Here is an 18,754-nt window from a genome sequence, read left to right on the forward strand (position 1 = left end):
CAGATGCCAGTACTTGAACAAGTTGCTTATCCTCTCTAAACTTCAGTTTTCCTCATCCATAAAATGAAGATAATACCACCTACCTAACAGGATTACTATAAGAAGTAGATCAATTTTGTTTTAAAACACATAACATAGTGGCACATAGTAGACAATAAATGGAAACGCTCACTATTATTATAATTATTATGAGGTGGATGGACCTAGAGTCTGTCATATAGAGTGAAGTAAGTCAGAAAGAGAAAAACAAATAGCGTATGCTAGCACATGTATATGGAATCTAAAAAACAAAAAATGGTACCGATGAACCTAGGGGCAGGACAGGAATAAAGACCCAGACATAGAGAATGGACTTGAGGATATGGGGAGGGGGAAGGGTAAGCTGGGATGAAGTGAGAGAGTGGCATGGACTTATATACACTACCAAACGTAAAATAGCTAGCTAGTGGGAAGCAGCCGCATAGCACACGGAGATCAGCTCGGTGCTTTGTGACCACCTAGAGGGGTGGGATAGCGAGGGTGGGAGGGAGACGCAAGACGGAGGGGATATGGGGACATATGTATGCATATGGCTGATTCACTTTGTTGTACCACAGAAACTAACACAGTATTGTGAAGCAATTATACTCCAAAAGAGATCTATTAAAATTAATTAATTAATTAATAATTACAGCAGTCTTGGAACAGGCCCCTAGATGACGACTAGGCCAGGAGGCTCAGCGTCAGGAAGAGGCTTACTCAATGATACACTATCTGCTTAGTGGCAGAGCCATGAATGAAGAGTCTATCTTCTGCTTCCTATTCCCTGATTGGTTTTTTCCCCACTATATTGGTTTAAGTGATTGGCTGGTGGATGCTCTTCTCCCAAAGATTATGATGAGATCACCCATATGGTCAGCAGTCTTCTCCTTCCAGTGCCAGCAATGAATAGGATTCTAAAACAGACTGGAAGACTACTTCCTTCTACCCACTGTAAAAACTGCCCGTACTTCTTAATCTGATACTTTTTCTCCCACCTCTCTTTATTAAAAGAGAAAGCTCAGCGTACATAACTAACTTGAATCCACCTTGCTATTTCTACAGATGTCTGGATTTTAACTGTATCACTTCCCAAGAGAACTAAATGGTATATAGTAGCTTCATTATGATCAGAACAAACACAGCTGGGCTCCTAAATGGTGCAACTCCTCTAATGTCTCTCCTGGGCTTTAGCTTTGCTATTGCTATTTGATTTCTTTAAGGGATGTTTACTGCACTCAGTTGACAAACATGAGTAAAGCGTCTAATTCTGCGGACCAAAATCCAGCCCCTCTTAAAAGCAACATAGGTGAGGACAAAATAACTACATTTGAGAAAGGAGATGGGAGGCAAAATTCAAGCCAACTTGGCATCTGAGTGGTAGCAGAGTATACCAACAATCAGTACCCAAAAGGATATTATTAGATCTGGGAATCCTGACTTTAGTGCTGTTAAAATAACTGAGGCTACTTATCTGAGTGCATTAAATAATCGGAAACTTGAATCTATTTGTTCAGACTAGGATTCTGATTCTAATAGAATCAGATTAGAGTAGAATGGAATCTTAGAGATTAGCTAGCCTTGTGGTTCTTAACTGTTTGGGGGTGCATAGACCCCCAAATCTGATTTAAGATACGTGCTCTCTCTCCAGAAAAAAAGTCACATACACAAAACATTTTATATACAATTTCAGGGGCTTTATGGACCCCCTCCAACCCATCCAGTTAAGGAACAACGTGCTAGTCTACTCACCTCTTTGGACAGACAAACTGCACTTCAGAAAGGTTAAATTGCCCAAATTCCATTAAGAAGATAGCCCTATATTTTTAAACGTGACTTACACATAACAACCCTAATTTGTAATAGCCCCTTACATGAGTGAGTGTATAGTGTTGTTTGGTTTAATATGCAATTTTATATACACATCTTCATGTTCTCCTAAATAATATAGACTGAACATGTAGTAGCTCCATTTTATAGATGAGAAACCCAAGGTTTAGAGACATTAAATAAAGTTCCACCAACGTGTGCTGAAAATCTACTACGTGTATCCACTCACCAACACCCAACTAGGAGGTAGAGATACAGAGATGAGCTCGAAGAAGATCCTCAAGGAGCTTCAGTTCAGTGAAAGGGACAGACATCCTCCTCTCCGATCCACAGGATGGAATAAAGACACAGACCTACTAGAGAACGGACTTGAGGATACGGGGAGGGGGAAGGGTGAGCTGTGACAAAGCGAGAGAGTGGCATGGACATATATACACTACCAAACGTGAGGTAGCCGCATAGCACAGGGAGATCAGCTCGGTGCTTTGTGACCGCCTGGAGGGGTGGGATAGGGAGGGTGGGAGGGAGACGCAAAAGGGAAGAGATATGGGAACATATGTATATGTATCACTGATTCACTTTGTTATAAAGCAGAAACTAACACACCATTGTAAAGCAATTATACCCCAATAAAGATGTTAAAAAAGAAAAAAAGATCCCTGCTGGTTACAGGTCCCAGAGCTAGAAGAAAGATCAAGCTGGAACTGGAACCTACGTGTTCTGATTCCAAGGCCGGCGCTTCTCTGTGGGCTGAGCTTCCCAAGGGCCTTGCAATCAGATGAGGCTGAAGAATCATTCTTGGGAACACAGCTTCAGTCACACCAGGAATAAAACCGCCTAGCTCTTCAATTTTCAATAAATGCCGCTCTCAGTTAGTACATGCTCAATACACGCAAATTTGCTTTAGCACATGAAAATTAATTAGCCGTGACTCAAGTTAAACATGAGATAATTCAGTATGTAAACCTGAAACAGTTTCTTCCTACTAGTGACCATGTTACTATACTCAAATGTTCTCCCCCAACGCTTCTCCATTTTCCAATCTTGCTTCCTTTGTGTTTTGCTTTGGCTCTAACTGTTTATCTCTTTTCTTTCCTGCTATGCTGGTAACCAGAGCCTCTGAATGGCTGGGTAGAAAAAAAGGAAACAAAAGTGATTCGTAGAGAGCCCATACAACTTTATTGTAAGTACAAAGGCACATTTCTACTACGGTTTCACCGTCTGTATTAAAGATGTCTGGAAAAAGAATAAGTGTGCAGACATTATTATAATGACACAGAGAGGACTGTTCAGGGACAGCTATATTTTAAATGTTTTTCTTCTTGTTCTTCTCCTCTCCCTGACCTCCCACTGCCAGCCACCCATTCCCTCACCCCCCTCATCCCATCCCCTAAAAGGTCCTGGGCATTTTTGAATCAAGATGAATTATTTCCCTTTTCAGAGTCTCTGGAGCTATATTTGTAGCACTGTATTTCAAATGATTTGCAGTATGCATGTTTAATTTGAATATAGCTCATTTTTCAGTACTGAATATATTTTAAGTTTGTTGAATCCTTTAATTTTTTTAATGACCTCTGGAGGACAAAATTTTCTGTGGTAATACATCGATATAATGTAAGACACAGAAGAGTTCTGATGTATAAAACTGACTTCCACATAATTTTTCAGCATGGTATCTGTTGTATCAAGTCAGACGTACCTACTGAAGGCTTAAATAATAGCAATAACTTAATGATAATAAGTTTATCATACATTTGTATGGCAATTAAAGCATTATCTTATTTTGGTCTCATAACTATTTGAGATTTAGAAAAGACTAAGATTATCCGCATTTTACAGACAAAGAAAATGAGGCTCAGGGCTTTCCTGGTGGCGTAGTGGTTGAGAGTCCGCCTGCCGATGCGGGGGACGCGCGTTCGTGCCCCGGTCCGGGAGGATCCCACATGACGCGGAGCGGCTGGGCCCGTGAGCCATGGCCGCTGAGCCTGCGCGTCCGGAGCCTGTGCTCCGCAACGGGAGAGGCCACAACAGTGAGAGGCCCGTGTACCGCAAATAAAACAAACAAACAAAGTCTGTAAGAAGATGAGGCTCAAACAGATTAAGTGGTTAGTTCAAGGTCACACAGCTTCCACATGTCAGAAGGGGGACAAGAAATCAAAGGTAAAAGTTTTTCACACGTGCTTAAACCCCTAAGATAAAAAATATCACAGCTCAACTTGACTTAAAAGTGCTAACAACGGCTTATGAAAAATGAAAAGCCTTGAAGGAAGGCAGAATAAAATCTAAGAAGCAATCACTGATCTTTTATCTTCTAGACTTCAAGCCGAATCAAGTTCTTCAAAAAAAACCCCAATAAAGCCCAGACATTTTCATCATAACAAAATAAATAATTCAGTCAGCCTTTAGAGGACTCCTGCATTATGATTGGCTATTTGATATATTTGTGACTTAGCCGCCACTAAACTGATTAAAGCTAACCTCATTGACGCAGTTATGTCGACAGAGCCTTTGATGCTGACAGTTATGAATGGAAAGTGTAAATAACAATAAATAACCTGCAGCTTCCACATTTATTCCTAATGGAGGATTTAGCACTTTCAAAAGTTAAATGCCTGATAGGCTAAAAATTACAGCTTTGGTCTATCTGGCGTCAAAGAAACTGTTGAGATTCATCACTGTCCTCTCTTTAGGAAGATATCCACAGAGCCTCAGGTTCTCCCAGGCAGACAGGCAACTTTGATTTTAAAAAAACTCAGACTCTCTGAGCTGCAAGCAGCTGTAGAAATTATCTGGTCTAACCCCACATTTTATATATGAGAAAACGAAAGCCCAGAGAAATGAGATTAATTGCCTAAGGTCATCCAGTGAGTCATGATGGAGTCAGAGCTACAAGCCATATCTTCTTACCCACAGTTCAATGCTCTTGTCACTAGACCACACAACAGGGAAAAATCTCCACCCAAGATACACAGGCAGTCTCTCTCTCTCTCTCTCTCTCTCTCTCTCTCTCTCTCTCTCTCTCTCACACACACACACACACACACACACACACACATCAATTCCAAATTATAATGGACCTATAAAGATAATTGAATCCATATTCTCTGTGCTGAATTTCTACTGGTCTCAACAGAAACAGATCTGAGAAGGACTCTCAGATGTAAAATTATATGCAATTTTTCAAGTTCAAGTCCACCTCATGATTACAAATTAATGCCCTACTTTAAGGCACACCTGAAAATAACATGCACCCTCTCTGTTTTATCAATAGCGCTCCTTTTAATGTGTGCAGTATGATTCCACTCTTGTAAGGAAATCTACATGTGTGTATTTGAATACATGCAGAGAGAAAGGCAGAACGCTTATGGTCATCTCTAGGTGTTAGAATTCTCAGTGGTATTTATATTCTGTTTTATATTCACCAGTATTTACCAATTTCTCTTTCAAAACTAACACCTATAATTTATGTACTATCAATAGGATAGCAGAAAAGGAATAATATTAGAAATTTTATCATAAAATATTCAGACATATAAACTCTTGGTATTTTTCAGTCTCCAAAATAACTTCACAATCTCAACTCATGGTCAGCTCGGCTTATAACATAATATCTGCTCAATTAGAATTTCCCTCCTGGGAAACTGAAAAGACTTTGAACCTGGTAATCATCCCCTTCCATGTATATATTTGGTCTATAGAACAGGTAGGAAAATTTATTAAGTTACTGTCCCCAGAGGGCCTCTTATTCAAATTCAGGAGCGGCTAGCTCAACAAACAGGATGTTGTCTGGGAACATCTTCACTAGTCTGATTTGATGAAGGAAGGGATAGTTTAAGTAGGTGAAGTGTGACTGACAACTGCTTTCCAAGAATAACAAACACCAGCGAACATTTATTGAGCACTTGCTGTATACTAGGCACTATGCTAAGTTAAGTTTTATATGCACCATATCATTTACTTCTCCCAACAACTGTGTGTGGTTAGGTCCTATTATTTATTATCCCTGTTTTAGAGATGAGGAAATTAAGGCTTAGAGAGGTTAAGTGGGCTCCCCTAGGTAACGAGATTTATTCCAGAATCTATTCTCTTAAACAGTAGGCTACTTTTTATTATTTTTTTCCATACCTAGAGTAACTCAAAATCACTGCTAATAAAGTGTTTCCAAGTAGAGGTTCTATCAGGTTGGCTTTAATAAGCAAAGCTCATTGTAATTAGCAGCCCCAATAATAGGCTTGCTCAAGTCCTTCAAGCAAGTTAAACATGTCTTCCTACAAATCTTATATACACTGTTAATTTGTTTAGCAGATTCTTTCTTCATAAATGGGATGAAAGGAAACTTCAGTCCAAGTCAAATTATCACAATATTCAAATTAACAGAGCCACAGTTAATGAGTTCACTCAAGATCATTAATTTTTACAAAATATTTACCTCCTGCCATTTCAGCATTTATTGCTTGTATATTTAATGTACAGACATATGTTTGCATTATTACCGTTTTCATACAAAGGGCTTCTGACCACCTTCAGAATAAGAAGGAAAAGGCCAACTGTGGTCCTGCTTTATTGGGAGACATTTCTAACACAGTCTCTAAAGAACTAGGCTTTAATAATTTGTTCAAAACCTAGTCTGATGCCAAGTAAATATACAACAGAATAAAATGCTCAAGTTGGCATATGTAATTAACACTTCCAGTCAATGTTCTTAAACATTCCTCTCTCTTTCTTATGCCAAGTCTAATGGTCCAAAATTCTGGTGCCTGAATTAGTACCACTCCACCCCACTACCCAAAACAAATAAGCATAATTAGACTGCTTCTGTCTAGCTTCTCTCTCTTATGTACATCATATAGCGAAAGCTCCAGATCAGTTCCTAGCTCCTTACTTGGACTAATTCAGGTCACCATCTCAACCCTCCCATGTCTACATTCACACAAAAGAGAAAATAACAGGAGTGCCACTAACTTTCAACTTGGAAATGCTTGAAAATACAATTATTGCACGTAAAGCACACTGAAATCCCTTGAGGAAAACTACAGTGTGTACAAACCATAACTTACTATACCTTGAGAAAATTGAATATTTCTATTATGGTCTTCATACGTCTAGAACTGTAGATATGGGCAAAGAATTAGAGTTCAGAGAGTCCAGTTCAGTGTTTCCTCTAAGCACCAGCAGATTTCACGAGCAAGGAAATGACAGACCCACGTGTTCTTCTAACACTGTAGTGCCCACATTTTAACTAGGCCAAGAAAGAGAGGCCCTGTGCAATACGGCTAACTACTTATGGGAGTAATTTCACCATACAACTCTAGCAAATTTATTTCAGTTTCAGATATCACTTTCCCCATTAACTCAGGAGACCAAAGGAGCATAACCGCCTTCCTTTCATCCCTGTCAAACTCAGCAAGTTTCTCAGGAAGCAAATACTATTTAAATCATTTTCATATTTCTAAAATGCCTGTAAGACAAGCCCAGGGTCTAATTATGCCACTTAAATTTGTTGAAGATGTTTGGGTTTTTCTTTTTTTAATTTCAATACCGAAAGAGCCCAAGGGTTTAAAGCCCTAATAATCTAATAAACTTTGCTAAGTGAACATTGTAACAGATACGCCTGGATGGGATTTTGTAAATACCAGACAATTTCCCCTGATCTTTATCAGGGAAAAGAAGTCTAAATCTTTAGCAGGAAGAAATTAAATGTAGTGCAAAATAATAACATCTGGCCAGGTTGTGTTCATCAGAGTAGCAGCTCCTTTAGATGTCAGGCTGAAAAGTACTAAAATGAACTCTGAAGGGGGTGTGTGCGATTCTTTATGAGGCAACAGGAAAGGCTGCTGCGCTGCCATAGAACACTCGGGGTACAATTAACTCGCCCTAGTATGTCCCTATAGAGAATCGTTTCACATCAATGGAATTTGAATCCTTATGCCAAATAAAATTTGGGGGCCATTCTTGGGGCATTTTGTTTATTTCTCCATTCCTGTACAGATTCCTAAGAGCACTTTCTATTTCTCAAAACTCTCTATGATCATTTTTATCACTTCACAAATCTTATTTTTATCGTCAACCTCCAAGGGAGACAGTGTGGCTCAATGAAAAGAGCAATGACTTTGAAGTTAGAAACTTAATGCTGCCACTTACTGGTTATGTGGCCTTGGGCAAATTGCTTAATGGCTCCTAGCTCCAGCTTCCATATCTGTGAAATGGGGATAATAATACCTAGCGGTATCACTACCATTAGGAAGATTAATCAAACCTAGCACATAGTAGACTCTCAGTAAACTTAGTTAACCTTGCTTCTCCTTCATGTAAGTGACTCAGATGAGTTCAAATGTCTAACCTCACCAACTTTCCAGAGGCCTCTGACCTTCAAGAAGGCTTAAATTATCTGAATATACACTATCTTTCCCTCCCATCAAAACAGAAACAAAAGCTCTCAAGGTTATATTTGAAATAATACGTGCATCATTTAAGCCTCTTCTTTCACTATCAGCCATCTCAACCTTCTGGCAGAGATTGCCAGAAAGAACACACTTTGTTTTTCCACTAATGATTACTTTGATGCATGAGATACTTTGTCTTTCCTGCTACTGATTTTTTTTTAAGCTGGCATTTAGAGGGATAATTCTGGTCATCTCACAATTTAAAAATAAAAGGTTTTCCCCCCAGAATGTGTACCACAAAACAATGCTAAACCACTGATTCATCTTATAGGCCAGTGTATCTGTTTCAAATGTTAATTGCTAGAAAGAGTACTGTTTTTCCAGTCCCCAGGAACAGGAGTGTGGACAGAAGGCTTTTGGGTTTTCCCCCACCTACTACTCTGTTGGACAGGAACAGGCGCCTTGGCCTCACTGAATGAGTTTCTTTAGCTACCCTTCAAGGGCTGGGGCATGTGGGAGTAAACACACACACTACATCAAAGAATAGTTCCAGGGCCCATTTTCCCAGCTGGGAGGGTGGGAAGGATGCCCAGAATCCATGCTCCACGCAAAGAGACTGGTTGCAGGTAACGTTTCACCACCCTCCCAGCACCTTTCCAGCTACCAGAGCACAGACTCCAGTGCAACTCTTAGACCAAGATTATGTCCTAGTAAATGGTCAGAAAGTTCTCAAATCCAGGAGGAAAAAAGGCAATGCTGATAGCAGTAAACAGGAACTCATTCAGACTAGTGGTCAGTGTCAAAGACAACTGAACAACAACAATCATCTTTTAAACTTTTCAAAGCATTTTTATATACATTACCTCTTTTGATCCTCAGAAGCTCTGGCAAGTCGGCAGATCAGGTGTTATCTTACACATAAGAAAACAAACTCAGACACTTTATTACCGATTTTTACACAGATACTCTCAGAATAGGAAATAAAACACACGTCTGATTCATCTAAGGCTAACATCTATTAGGAAAGAGTCAAACAATATATTGGAAGCCAAAGGAAGATATCAACATATTTGACTGAAGGTTCTTTTAAACCACCATAAAAAATAAAAATTGAATTAACAAATCAGTAAAAGCAATTTATAACATATAAAATGGGTTAGCATCCTGAATATATAAAGAGCTCTTAAAAATCAATAAGAAAAGGGCATCTCAATAAGAACAATGAACAGCTAAATTTTTTTAAATGATGAAATAATATTAATGAGAAAAAACGCAAATAAAAAGTACAAATGACCAACAAATTTTCATAATAAAAAAAGAGGGGACTTCCCTGGTAGCTCAGTGGTTAAGAATCTGCCTGCCAATGCAAGGGACATGGGTTCAAGCCCTGGTCTGGGAAGATCCCCCATGCCACGGAGCAACGAAGCCCGTGCGCCACAACTACGGAGCCTGCACTCTGGAGCCCGCGAGCCACAACTACTGAAGCCCACGTGCCACAACTACTGAAGCCCGCGTGCCTAGAGCCCGTGCTCCACAACAAGAGAAGCCACTGCAATGAGAGGCCCTCGCACTGCAATGAAGAGTAGCCCCCGCTTGCCACAACCAGAGAAAGCCCGTGCGCAGCAATGAAGACCCAATGCAGCCAAAAATAAATAAGTAAAAAAATAAATTAAAAAAAAGAGTACTATTTCTTCACCTAAACTGGGGTTATTGTAAAAGGGCAAACAGCAAATGGTCAGGAAAATGGACATTCATACATTGCTAGTGGGAGTGAAAAGAGATACAACGTTACAGAAGTCAAACAGGCAATAAATGTGAGAAACCTTAAAAACTGCATAGCCTCTGACCCAGCAATTCCAGTTCCAGGAATTTATCCTGAGGAAATAATTAAAGATATGCATAAATATACTTACATGGACATTATTTATCTCACTATGGTCTACTGAAAGTAACCTAAATTTCTAACAATAGAAAGGGTTGGATTAATAACATATGAGACAACAGCATGACTAAGTAGTAGGCGGCCTCTAAATACTCTATTGTTATTATAGTATAGAAATTGTTACATGGAAAGATGGCTACAATATATTACATGAAAGAGCAGTGTAATCCACTTTCTAAATATATATACACACACCTGTATATGTACAATACTGAACAAAAGTATGTAAGATTAGATACTAAAATGTTAACAGTAGTTATCCTCTGGGGGATAGAATGTGGGTCATTTTATTTTCTACTTTTTCATTTCTTTGTGTTTTTTTTTCATTTTATCTAATAAACATGTATACTCATTTGTATAGTAAAAACTTATTTAATAAAAACAATATCCTGAAACAAAGTTTGCTCTATTACATTCCATCTCAATGCACAAGCATTGATCCACTATCTATAGACTTTTAAGATCTTATACCTGAGTAGATTTCAAAACCTAGAAACAAATGCTGTAGGCAACAGCTTATAACTTTTCTGTCCATCTGGTCATAGTGGTATCAGTAGTTATTGCAGAGGAAGTGGAAGAGATAGTAACCTGTTTCTATTAATACTACTTATTTTAATTGTGTATATGTATGTGTGTGTGTGTGTGTGTGTGTGTGTGTGTGTGTGTGTGTGTGTGTGTATATTCACTGAAACATTTACTGAGTGTCTACTATCTCATTGGGAGATACAGGGTTGAGGTAGAATACGCATAAGCCCTACCCTCAGAGAGATCATTCTCTAGTAAAGGAGACCCACGTTAATCAAATAACCATCATATATCACTACCAACTTGATAAGTGCTAGAAAGAAAAAACACAGGATCCCAGGAGAGGGAATACTGTAGAACCTGGTCTAATCTGATAATTACATTTCAGTTAATCAGGTCCAGTACTAATGCTAAAGAACTTCAACCAAAGGAGGGAAGCACGATAAACATCCTGATTTCATCATTTTTGTTCTCCTTCCTCTCCTAATCAACTCAATGAAATCAGAGTCTGCCATTGCTAGTTAGATCTAGAGGCTACGTTAACTCATTCAGACCACTAGAGGACCATGCAGAAAACATATAGACACAGAGAAAGAATGAAAACACACACAAATGTTATTAGCAGTTTTCTCTGAATGACAAGATTATGAGTGGGTATATTAGAGCATTTCAATATTAATTAAATTATATTAAAGCATGAAAAGCATTTTTAAATGTATATGTACCAGATATGTGACACTGAGTACCACAAAGCAGATATTATACTTCATATACAATTATGCTTATAAACGTATGAGAGGGAATAACAAAAACAATGGCTACCATGCATTTGGTTCCTATAGAGCAGCACAGGCCTGAGTTCTTCACAGTCCTCACTGGATTTAACCCTCTTTAATTCATGGCTCAGAGAGAAGTGAGTTGCTCTTGGTAACAAAGAGAGGAGATGGTAGAGCTGGAACTTAGACTCCAGTCTGCCTGAAGGCAGAGCGCATGCCTGTCTCACTATGCCCCTCCGCTTCTCCCCTAGATGTTTTGTCCTTTCAGAAGGGATGACTGTAACGCTAGCTAGGGAGTCCAGAAAGACTGGTATCTAGAAGGTAATTAATAATGTTTAAATTTTAATTTAACTTTAGAAAAAGATGTGCACTGATTTACCTAACTCCCTTACCGGCCCTTCTCTTTGATCAAAAGCCACGTCCGTCTGGAGAATTCATACAGGCAATCTCCTCCAAGAACCTCTACCCTCTAGTTGGAATTAATCTCTTCCAACCCCACAGGCATTTTGTTTTTTCACTTTGTCTCCTTTTTCTAAGAGGGCATTCAAACTGTGTAAGCTTTGAGCCTTAAAAAACCTGGATCCACCCCTATTCCCTTAGAAACCTGCTAAAATTTTTCTTGCCGCATTTCCCATAGGATGCCTTGTACCAAAATTACTCACGCATAAGTCTCCGTTTCTGAAATCTGAGCTACTTGAAGGTAGGCGTGAGGTATCTTTGAATCCCCTACAATAACCTGCCTTCAGACGCGCTAGGTACTTGCTCAGCAAATGCTTTCAGTTGAACATAAGAGAATTGCCCTGCAAGAAAGCAAGCTAGAACTGGGGAGATTGTCTGTGACCATGAAACAAAATACACACTGGCTATAAAACACATGGTGATTAAGGGCACAGGCCCTGGAGCTGTACATCCTGGGTTCAACTCCTGTCTCTGCCATTTATCTATTTGGCTGTGCAACTTTAGAAAACTTACTTCATCTCTCTAAGCCTCCACTTCCTCAGCAATAAAATGAGGCTAATAATAGTACCAACTTCACTGGGCTGTTGTGAGGTCTAAATGAGATCATATAAGTAAAACACTTCAGAACAGGACATTTTTCATTCATCTCTCCCCGACATAAATACATATTCAGTGAGGAGGTTTCTGATTCTCACCCGAAGCCTTCAACTTTCTCTTCTCCACACCAGCTCCACATCTTCCACCTATGCCGCCAAGACTCATTCAAACCCAGCCCAAGTGACGCCAGAGCCTGCCCTCTTAAACTTACACTCCACTGCTGGACTGGAAAGCAAAGGAGCAGACTAAAGGCATGAAACCCCATTCGGCCTTTGCAGGTAGTCTAGATGTAAGCTGATGGGAGCCTGGAACTAAAATCAGAGAAACAGAGCTAGAAGGCAACGGCATGTGATCAGTGAGACAACTGAGGCCCAGGGAGGGCAAAGGGGAACAGAATGTAGGGCAAAGATGGGGAGGAGTATGAAGGAAGAAACAAGAGCCGGTGACTGACTGAAAGAGGAGACAGGGCAAAGCAGGAGTATGAGGGTGTGCCGCAGCCCCTGGAAGCATCTCACAGTCAATAGAAGGAAAGATGTTTTTAATTTCTATGTTACCACTTCCAGCTTCGAGGAAAATCGTTTCTACCTCCACTCGATTGACAGGAGAATTCAAATCTCTCAAACATATGCTTCGTTACTCAAATATCAGGTACTGCAATTCAGCGAGACAGAAAGAGGAGAAGGAACATATGTTTTCAGAAAGTAAACAAATCCCAGTGGGGGAGGGGTGGGGAATAATCACTGGGCAAAAGTGGTATTTTTCCTGGAAGCTTCTAGAGGGCAGGGACAATGTCCTTTAATTTGCTTTGTTGGGTCCACTAGTGAGAAGGTGGGCGATGATAATGGCAGCTGTAGGGGGAGTTCAGAGCCCTACTGAACCAAGGCGCACGCGCTGGGGTAAGGAGTTAATCTACATAATCTCCTCACCTCACTGTTGGCCCAAGAACACTCCACACCCGCCATTTTTGTAGGCTCTTTTTATTAAACAGTTTTCGGTCTAATGACTGACTTCTAAATCAATAGAGGGCACAGGAAGGGTTTACAACTCTCCCCAGCCTCTGGCTCTGGCTAAAGCCACAGAATTTTGAAACTGAATTAAATCCAGAAAGTTCTTAGTTTAAAACCAAAATAACTTTAAACACCCAGTTTCCAGTTGTTTTTCCAACAGCACTAATAATTAAAGAATCACATTTTTTATAACTTTGTAACCAAAATATCTCTTTGAGTCAACTCCATAAAAGTACACTAATTAAAGCCAGCATCTTCTGGCCTCTGATGAGAAATTCACCCTTTTATAATGGGATTACTAGAGCTTTGCTGTACAGATGAGTGGTTTGATTAATAATTTACATTTCTGAGGATATATAACCTCACTCATGGTCATGGTCTGCGTTCCTAAAATTCTCCTATTCAGTTTAATGTCATTATATTTGGCCCTGGCAAATGAATTAAGTTCTGATTAGACATCAATGTAATTATTTTCTCCCGTATACGTTATTTTCAAAAAAGAAAGGGTTGTGACGGAACGGCCGGCAGTTTGAGCCGAGGAGTTCAGTGGGGCTCAGCATGGGCAGGAGAACTGTCAAGACTAGTCAAAAGGAAAAAAGCGTGAAATGGAGAAAAATTGCTCAGTACTCACTTAAAATCCCCACTACATTATAAAAACTAAATTAACAAATGACTGAATCTCAAAAACATGTTTATCAACATTCAAGCAATTATTCAGTCACATATTAACTGTGAAGGAAAAGAGCTCTGCTTGAATAGTATCCCTAAACAGTTATTTCAAGCAGAAATGACTGGAGAAATTGCTCTGAGCTGATGGAAAAGGGTGCTCTAACCAAGGGTAATTTTATTTAGGGGGAGTGGGAGAGACAGGAATCTGACAGAAAAAAAGTAGAAGAACTGCCAAGAGCAGATGGAAACAGAAAATAAGGGAGCAGAGAAAGAGAAGACGCACAGCAACACTGCTTCCTCCCCCTTCATCTCCTCCAGAGACAGCAGGTAGGAGAAAGCCTTCCAACGCTGGATGAAGATAGCGCTTTTCTTCCTCTCTGCCATGATAGCGCGCACCAGAAAATGCAACAAAAATATGGCCGGAACACAACAACGCCTTCGTGATCTAGCCTCTTGCTTGTGTGTAAAATATACCAGATAGGTATATTTGGAAGAGAAGCTTCAGGAAGCTGAAAAAAGGATTGCTCCTGGAAGTATTGATATTTCAAACAGCTCAGCTTCACATCTAAGAATGCATAAAATAACCCCCTCTTTCAAAGGGTCCTTTGCCTAAGTGCTCTCTCACCTGTGCACTGGAGCTGCTTCAACGTCATCTACATGGGGCAAAAGTTGTTGAATTACATCATGAAGTCCAGCTTTGTCTGGGTTTATGTCTGTAATGGTAACGCATCATTTACCTGGCCCCATGTGGGGTGAAGTGGTCCACAAAAATGAGCTGTCTAGATAATAACAGTAACCACCCAAAGTCATAAAGGCCATAAACAGAGAACTAGAATTAGAACTTAGATGTTTCTGACTCCAAGTCCAGTGTTTCTTCCATTGCCTTGAAGCACCAAAAATATTTTTAGCCATTCAAAATGGAAATATTAACGGAAAAACAGTGAGCATAACTTGATCTTTCCTTATCAATTCACAGCCATCACTAGGAGCATTAGTTGTTGGATCTATTATAACATAGGGGCTACTGAGACAGGTAGGGATATACTCCTCTATAAAATGCCCCCAACTGCCACATTCAGTGAGTTCTTGAGTCACTTTTATGTCCTCCACTCTTACTGTCACTCGTTAGCTTCTTGCTGCTCATATGTACCTCCCTCTGGCAGTCTTTCAAAGCCCTTCTAGTTAACTGCTTATCTACTACTGGCTGGAAAACTAGAAAATCAAGCTTGTAAAGACTGCATAAATTCAGAACGGTAGTAGGCTCTGAACAAGGACCCAGGAGCTCTCAGATGAGACAAGTCCATGAAGCAGGAGCTCCACGGCGTTTTAGGTGAACGGAGATGTTTTCTGCTTAACCACCATTTCTCCTCTCTGATAAAGAAAGTTCAAGTTGTGAGAGAGACAACTTCCAGAAAAGCGAAGTGTTGCTGCATTCTGAAGAGTCTGTTCTCACTCAAAGTCAGTGGTACCCTGGGGAAGACTGGAATCCTCCAACGTACAGAAAAAACCCGGACATACCCCAAATATTTCCTGATGGTACCAGGTTGAAAGTTATAATGAAATTCTACAAGGAACACAGAACTCAAGGCTCGAAAGTGTAGAGGTGGTGGAGATATGATGAAAAACTCAGAATTCTATCCCATTTTTCTTCTCAAGGACCGCAAATCCTACAATTTCTTAATTTTGTTTTACTTCAAGCACACTAAGAACAGGAAAACCATGTCACATGATGGCTTGGAAGAAGCTGTGGCATCAATGAGTTTCCTCATCTGTAAAATGGAGATAATTACAGTATGAACCTCATAGGGCTGCTGGGAAAATTAAATGAGATAATTATGTAAAAGTAAGCATCATATAGTAGGCACTTAATATAACTGTCACTATTATCATCATCATCATCATCATCATCATCATCATCATTAGGTAGGGGAGAAGAAAAAGAGAGAAGAAAATCTACTTTCAGCGAAGTTTTTCAAAAAAGAATTAATTAAGCAGAAACAAAAAACGATTGTGCTGCCCCATTTTACTAAGCGCATCAAAGTAAATTAAGTTTAGGAAACGAGGCAATGCAAAGATTGAAAATAAAGAACAACTTTTTTAAATGCTTCAATCATTATCAAGACAACATTAGCAATAGAGCACTCCAACTACTGTAGCAAAGGGCCCCAGGCTCATTTATGAGGGCAAAGGCTTCCTGCAAACGAAGACATAAACTCCAAATCGAGGCAGTAAGGATTGCTCGTGGAACTGTGCACATATTTGCAGAAAGCACTCACTGCTTAATACCCCCAACGTGAACTAGTGAAGGAATCCTAAAGAGATTGTGGATCTAGGCCAATATCAAGATGAGCCATCTTCAATTTCATGTGGTGAAAACAGCTCACATCAAATTTCATAGGAGTTAAGTACTGGAGCAATTTTCTCAACAATTTGTTCTACCAGAATCTTGGGGAGGGGGTGTATTTTAGGGAAAAAGCAACTGTGTCCGCCAATTAAATTCATTGGACTACTAAGTAGTTATAAGAAAAAAGTGGATACTCTCTTTTTCTCAGCAATCAGTAATACATCATCTTGTAGCAGTCCCTGATTTTAGTCTTGTCTCTCCAGACAAGGAGACAATCCTACAGAAAGGATTTGGGTCAATGTCTCTACAAACATGGCATAATTGCCTTGAGGTCTAGGACCATGTTTTATTTGGTTCTTATGGGGTTTATTTTTTCTAAGAGCGAAGCAGGAAAAGAATAAGAAGAGAGAATGAGACAAGATAAAGAATGAGTACATATGGTGACAAGGTAGAAGGCACCGGCAATGAGTTCAGACATTAGTTGTCTCCGTGTTCCTTTGCTAGGGTTGTCCTTCTGCCTGCCTCCACAATTTGAGAAATAATATATTTATATGTATGTGTGTGTGTGTGTGTGTGTATGAGAGAGACAGAGAACGAGTAGGTGCTGCCCCCCTACTCCCTACCCTCTGTTCACATGACAAGCATTCAGCTTCCATTCTATAGCAGCCATATCTGGAAGCTAATCCAATCAAAATCTTGTCAAAACTTCCTTTCTCTCTTAGTCTTATGCTGTTCCAGAACTAGAAAACACAACATGCAAAATGCAGAACTGGACAGAGATGTGAATGCTGACATGCAAGGCCCTCAGATAGACAGCCACGTCAGCTACTCTTCACGCTAGAATACCAGCGTGATCACTCCACCACCCCCATCCAGCCAGGCAATGGTAAGATAACATCTGTGGGCTTGGTTATTCTGGGAATGAAACAAATCACAAATACTCCATTCTAGAAAAGCCCCTCCACAGCCCACAGAGTAAGATTCAGCCCTCCACTTCAACTAGATCCTCATGTCACATCACTTCTTATCACCCTACTTTCAGCTAGTAGATCAGCTCCAAAAATCAATCTAAGAAGTACATGAATGGTACATGTATTTTTAAAATGAGCTTAAATTATTCATTCTTTTGCCAAATTGTTAGTCTCAACAAACTCTTCACAAGAGTCTGACTGCATAAATAGGTTAACAAATACTTCAAGCTTCTGTATTATACTTCATATAATCAACCCAACATCCCGAGGCTTTGACCCAAGAAACTGTTGTGAATGTATGTTTTATTAGCTAATTTGAATAATTTTCTCAGCTTATTCTAAGTATTTCATTATAATATGCAAAAGAAACTATAATCAACCCACCTTACAATTCAAACAGGTTAATTCTTATAAAGGTGCCAATTCTCTCCTTGTGGGACAAGAAAAAGGCAGCTGATTCCATCTGCTTAAGGAAGGATAGAAGAAAGCCCCAATATCCGTAATTAACTTTCTTTCACAGGAAGTGGCATAATGAGGTAGTTAAAAGCATACACTCTGAGAGCCAGGCCAACTGGGTTGAAATCCTACTTTCCCCATTTATTAGCTGTGTGACCTTGGGCAAGTTACTTAACCATTCTGTGCCTTGAGTTTTCATCCATAAAATGGGGAAACTAATAATACTACTTACTTCATAGGGTTTATTGTGAGGATTAAATGAATTAATATATGTAAAACACTTAAAAGAGTACCTAGCACATAATGCTATATAAGTGTTTGCTCTCACCACTACCATCATCCTCCTAGCTGGGTCTCTGAATCAAGGGAGATACTCCCCATCCAGCTATGACAGTCCTACAAGTTAATAAGGAGAAATGTAATTTCCTACCCATTCTGGCAACACCACAACAGCTATCTTTTACAGTCATACACAGGTATATTAAGGACTGAGACTCAGAAAAAGAGAAAGGATAATCACTCACACAAATGAGAAAATGTAGGGCCATTAAGCCAGTTTTTCCCTCTTAGATGGAAATAGTCCCAGTGGTCAGAAAGAGCTTGTGCATGTTCCACAAATATCCAACTAACTCCTGGAGAAAACTGGTATTTAAGTAAACATTTTTGTTTTTTAAACAAGTTTTATGGGCTAGTGGAGGGAAAGTACCATTTATTCTTTCTTCAGAGATTTCATCCTTTACATACAGGTAAACAGAATGTCCTTAGACAATGATTTTT

The 18,754-nt window shown here is 39.6% G+C and overlaps 1 protein-coding gene across 1 annotated transcript in view; it reads right to left on the reverse strand.

The window, feature by feature from the left end:
- Nucleotides 1-18,754, reverse strand: part of GPC3 (glypican 3) — a 445,929-nt gene that overhangs the window by 395,877 nt on the left and 31,298 nt on the right. The gene's annotated exons all lie outside the window — the stretch shown is intronic.

This window comes from Leucopleurus acutus, assembly GCF_964270905.1.
Source record: "Leucopleurus acutus genome assembly, chromosome: X".
Classification (NCBI taxonomy): domain Eukaryota; kingdom Metazoa; phylum Chordata; class Mammalia; order Artiodactyla; family Delphinidae; genus Leucopleurus; species Leucopleurus acutus.